Source organism: Orcinus orca, chromosome 18 (assembly GCF_937001465.1).
Source record: "Orcinus orca chromosome 18, mOrcOrc1.1, whole genome shotgun sequence".
In the NCBI taxonomy this organism is placed as follows: Eukaryota; Metazoa; Chordata; class Mammalia; order Artiodactyla; family Delphinidae; genus Orcinus; species Orcinus orca.
In genome coordinates this window covers 4,134,767-4,140,766 of record NC_064576.1, presented here as the reverse complement: position 1 = coordinate 4,140,766, position 6,000 = coordinate 4,134,767, and the positions used below count along the sequence as shown (strand labels likewise).

Here is a 6,000-nt window from a genome sequence, read left to right as displayed (position 1 = left end):
AGACAACAAGATGTCAAGAGGTCTAGTCACAGTACAGATGGGCCAAATATTTATAGGATCCCAACAAAAAAGTCTTTTAGCTGGTTCCAAGGTTTGCTCCTGTTTCCATTCTCTCATCCCAGGCGTGACAAGTTTATATCACCTAAGATCACAGTACTGCCCTGACACTTGGAGGGCTACTGCAGGTGATGAATCCACATCCCCCTCCTTGCTCCTTGCAGTTAGATTCCTTGTCAACATCGATCCGGGTATCATCATAGCTATCAAGTGGACCTCATCATATATGCACGGCATACTCAAGGCAGTGGAATGCTGAGGATATGACAGGGATCTTACTTCTTTATCTAAAAGATGGACTTAATATAGTTAATGCATTTTTCATGATTGGGAAAAGTATACATATTCAATATTGAAAGATTATGTAGTTTTTCTTTCATGGTCTTAACCTAATGTTTGATCTTTAAGCATGTGAGATATGGTTGAAAACTGATACATGAGGAAGTAGAAACACCATCTTCAACAGCAAATTTACTCCTGTGTGAGTCATTGACTTGTGATTATCATAAACAAGGTGGCCCCATGCCAAGAACTCCATCAATCTTGACCACATGAGTTTCTGAAAAGCATTGGACTTACTTTCAAGGTCTCCAGAGGTAAAAATAACCATTAATATTAATGATACAAACACAGTAATATAAGCCAATGTTCTAATTATTCACTTTAATTTATTTCAGAATGTTTGCTTAATTTTATCCTCAATAAAGTAATTTTTATTCTGAAAATACCTCTTTAAATCATATTGGTATCTGATCTTTACTCCATATATCAAACTTTGAGCTTTGAACATGCTTCTCATTTCCATATTTTTCAAATTTATTTGGTATCTAATATTTCATTTCATTTTGGCAGTACCTGTGGGAAATGGTCAAAGCAGATATTATTGTCCTTATACGTGAGAAAGAAAGGAAGTGAGTCCTACAAGCCTCACAGCATATTAAGGGATTTCAACCCGGGATCCTGATTCTGTGAGGAATGTTTTCCTCACAGGAGAAGGTGTTGTCTCCTGAGCCTCCGTAGGAAACTGCAGAGCGTCCCAGACATCCAGGATACTTACAGATTTACTTGAGGTACTAATCATTTCCACATTCCTAAATCACGAAGAAGTTATGTACAATGACTTTTTTAATGTTATAATAATATTGTTAAGATCCCAAAGACATTCTACAGCTCTTCATTGTTACTATGTGAGATAAGTTTTGCAAGATCCAGCTGAAATATTAGATGGATAACATTCCAGTATTGTAATTCAAATGTGCATTTTCAAACTGAATAAGAACCTTACGTGGCTGGCTTTGCTTTGAGATTAAATAACAGTTAATGAATCCAAGGAATAAAACAATAGATGACTGTTTCACATTTGATAACTGGGACCCCAACATTTTTACCACAATAATAGTAAATTTAACTTGATATTATATTTGGGGGAAGATGATAATTTAATGAACCATTAATATGAAATAAAGTAGTATTGAAAAATTTGAATGCTAAAAGGTATAATTTTTGATGATTTTATTTGATACTGAATTTCTGTAAAAATAAAACAATTTTAAATCTTCTCCTTTCTAGTGACCTCACCAAATCACTAACTAAGCTGTAATTACATGCATCATTTATAAAATGCTTCAGTTGAGAAAGAGTATAAGTGATAGGAAGAGAGCAGGTATGCACCATAACGGTGTGTGATACCTAAAGGAAAAGACATGGTTACCTGGGGTGTTACTGTAACTGGTTTTATATTTAGATTTTAAATTGCATTTGAGCAAGTCACTATTTTTACATAAAATGGAATGAATACTAAGACAGTGCCAAGATGTTCTGAACAGAAGCACCCTGTTAACACACCTGCTATATATACCTTACATTCTGCAGAGACTGAACTGTATGTATTATTATATTTAAAAGGAATAGACATGAAGAATGACACCATAATATATCTATGGCAATTATGTCACACATCACAGTAGACAACTTGAAAATCTTATGAGATTCATTAAAACCATACTTGTATCAGAGAATGATGATAAGACTTCATCTTTTAATCTGTGATTACATTTTAAATCCATTGCCGTTCGTTTTTGTAGATTGATTAATAATGTTTGCTTGGATAATGAAACATTAAATCGTAGCCAAACACTAAACTAATAAAGTGAGAATACTATTTTATGTGTTATAGTACACCAATTTATACCATAGAATCAGAGGCTTTCAATAATGTTAGAAATTTTAGCAGTAATCTAATCAAAGTTGTTTAACATCTCTGGGACTTCCCGTTCTTCATTTTAATTTGGTAACTTAACCAAAAACCTACAACTAATTTTGGTAGAGAAAAAGTTGGAATCCAGGTCAAATTACCTGTTCAGTATATTTTCAACCACTATATAGTATGCCCTAAATATTGGGTGACCCATTAATTTGCTCGGGGCCTAGGAATTAGGTAAGTCAAATAGTGCCATTTTACATTATAAACTTAAAGGTAATATAATCCCTTTGCTAGTGATGGGATACTTGAGATGATCTTATATAGAAAGTATCTAGTCAAAAACTCTCAATATATAAAGACAATATATATTTTTGAAAGACAAAATTTTGATAAAATGTAATTTTAAGTGGAAGTAAAAATTTGCCAAATAGATTCTGAACTTACTCTTCTTAATAATACTCAATTATGGATTTGTAATTAAATGTATTTATTCAGAAATGGACATGTTCTTTTCAGAATGTAACTTTTCCAATGTTTTTTATTTCTTACTACCACGTGTGTTAGAACTTTTAAATACAAATACTGTGGTGGGCAAAGTTAAATGGAAACATGGAAATTAGGAAAATACTTTTATTTTAAGACTTTTTGCAATTCACCTTCCAATAGTCAAAAAGAATTTGCTATACCAAAGTTAGTAATGATGGTGAGATGATGTAACTTCTTTAAATAGTACCATCAGGTATCAATTTTAAAGACCAGAGATGCACTGAACTTCAGTTGATCAAGTCTATTTTAAGGCCATATGAAGAATAACTAGAAGATAGGAAACTAACTTAATAGCAGCACAGACAAGCCTCAGTTAAACCGAATTTCTCTGGATGCAGTGCATGTATGACCATTATGGGGAAAAGATGTGTTTCACCTCAGCAGAAGTTGTCTTCTGCTTCCAGCAATAGTGGTCTGCCATAATATTGAGCCATGATATTATTCTGTTTGTTTTTGTTAGCTCTAGTCTTCTGGTCACCATTAAGTGTTTCCATTTCCTCCAAAGTAAAACTGTCTTTTGGGGATGAGCCGTTGATTGGATCAGTCAGTCTCCATTAAGTATTGAATACCTTAGTGAATGCAGATTTTCTGGGGTAGCTTGTAGAGTGATGATTGGCTTGTAGCTGGTGTATTTGGGTAGTTGATTATCTTTCATCCAATCTGTGGCCAGATTCGTACAAAACAAAGCATAGTAACAGGAAGAGGATTTGCTTGCGTTCAGTAGCATTTAAAATAGAAGTGATGCAACTTTCAGGTACTGGTCTTAAATCACTGACACTGGAACCCACCAAGTGTTAGCTCTCATCATTGTCACCATAATTAAAATTTGATAATGATCATTACTACAGGTCGTTTCGATTCAGAGCCTGAAGCGCTCTAATCCATAATAACATACTGCTAATAAAAACACCCTTTAAGCAAACTTTATCCACTGGATTAAAGTACTGTTTATGAAATGGATGGTAATTCCTTTTGATTCATGCTTAAATCTGGGGCTCAGTTTACACTTTCCATTTTGTTTCCTTACTAATGAATGTGTTAGCCCAAAGGATGTACCTAGGTCTAAGAATGTATCACAGTCACACTTGCTTCCATTGTTAGAGTTGGCTTCTCTAGTCTTAAATTACAACTCATACTTTTTTCCTACATGAAGCTAGCAGAATTGCATAGGTGCTATGCATTGTGGGACAGTTTGACTGTCGTATTTTTCATTTTTGTCTTGGTCAGAGAATGAATGGCACATTATCATCAGTCCTTCCATTGATTTTTAGCTGAGTATCTAGGCTTCATTGATTGCCAGCATGGCTATTAATTACAGAAGCAGTCAAGTCGATATGGTTTAGGTATTTTGCTGATGATTGCTTTTTGAGTTTTAGCATTCCTTATGCTTAAAAGTCTTGCAGAAAAGATACTCACCATCACTAATCATTAGAGAAATGCGAATCAGAACCACAATGACGTATCACCTCACACCAGTCAGAATGGCCATCATCAAAAAATCTAGAAACAATAAATGCTGGAGAGGGTGTGGAGAAAATGGAACCCTCTTGCACTGTTGGTGGCAATGTAAATTGATACAGCCACTGTGGAGAACAGTATGGAGGTTCCTTAAAAAACTAAAAATAGAACTACCATATGACCGAGCAATCTCACTACTGGGCATATACCCTGAGAAAACCATAATTCAAAAAGAGTCATGCACCCCAATGTTCATTGCAGCTCTACTTACAATAGCCAGGACATAGAAGCAACCTAAATGTCCATCGACAGATGAATGGATATAAACGATGTGGTACATATATACAATGGAATATTACTCAGCCATAAAAAAAGAATGAAATTGAGTTGTTTGTAGTGAGGTGGATGGACCTTGAGTCTGTCCTACAGAGTGAAGTAAGTCAGAAAGAGAAAAATAAATACCGTATGCTAACGCACATATATGGAATCTAAAAAAATGGTACTGATGAACCTAGTGGCAGGGCAGGAATAAAGATGCAGACATAGAGAATGGACTTGAGGACACGGGGAGGGGGAAGGGTAAGCTGGGACAAAGTGAGAGAGTGGCATGGACATATATACACTACCAAACGTAAAATAGATAGCTAGTGGGAAGCAGCCGCATAGCACAAGGAGATCAGCTCAGTGCTTTGTGACCACCTAGAGGGGTGGGATAGGGAGGGTGGGAGGGAGATGCAAGAGGGAGGAAATATGGAGATATATGTATATGTATAGCTGATTCACTTTGTTATACAGCAGAAACTAACACACCATTGGAAAGCAATTATACTCCAATAAAGATACTAAAAAAAAAAAAAAGAAAATAAAAGTCCTGCAAAAGTAAAGTAACGTAAAACACACCGTTTTCTATTAGAATTTTGTTGGGAAAAAATGTGCTATAAATATAGGCAAAATATAAAGTAGAAAACTGAAGTAATTATTTAGATAATATAGGCAAAGAAATGCTGTATCCAAATGATTGAAATACGACTTATGAGTAGATTTTAAACTATTCAGAACATTCATTTTTATTTTATTAACAGCTTATGGAATATTTCATTGTTTTCTTCATTACATGATGGTTAAATGTTACCCAAAGTAAATCTGCTAGTGACATCAGTAAAGCTGGTTTTATTTTATAAGGGACTTTACTCAGAAAGAATTGAAAACAATATGTAATCATTGAAATGTACACTAAATTATTCTAATGTGTAAACGTGCATATTACATTTGTTACCTTAGTAAAGTCCAGCCATGTTTTAAAATCAGGAAAAAATAAAATTTAAGAAAATTTCTATAATTAACTCATATGGTCAAGTTAGAGGTTTTAATCAGTATTAAAAATCTTCAATTTGGAATTTAAGGCATTATCATTGCTGCAAGTAGGAAGTATTTTAGAAATATGTCTACATATAATATAAATAAAATCACTGAAGAATAAGTCAGTTATGGGTTAAATTGTGTCCTCACCAAAATATGTTGAAGTCTTAACCTCCGCTACTTCAGAATGTGTCCTTGTTTAGAAATAGGGTCTTGCAGATGTAATTAATTGCAGTAAGATGAGGTCATACTGGAGTAGAGGGGGTCCCTCATCCAGTACGGCTGTGTTCTTATAAGAAACTGGCCATGTGAAGATGAAGGATTGGAGAGATGCATCTACAAGCCAGGGAATAGGAAAGATTGCCCGCACACCACCA

General features: G+C 34.5%; 1 long non-coding RNA gene across 2 annotated transcripts in view; it reads left to right on the top strand.

The window, feature by feature from the left end:
- The first annotated feature begins 468 nt into the window (after positions 1-468).
- Positions 469-6,000, top strand: part of LOC125961996 (uncharacterized) — a 36,550-nt gene continuing 31,018 nt past the window's right edge. For both annotated transcript variants that reach the window (XR_007473249.1, XR_007473248.1), the window contains exons 1-2: positions 469-653; positions 910-1,127. This is a non-coding gene — a long non-coding RNA (uncharacterized LOC125961996). The remainder of the gene's footprint in view (positions 654-909; positions 1,128-6,000) is intronic.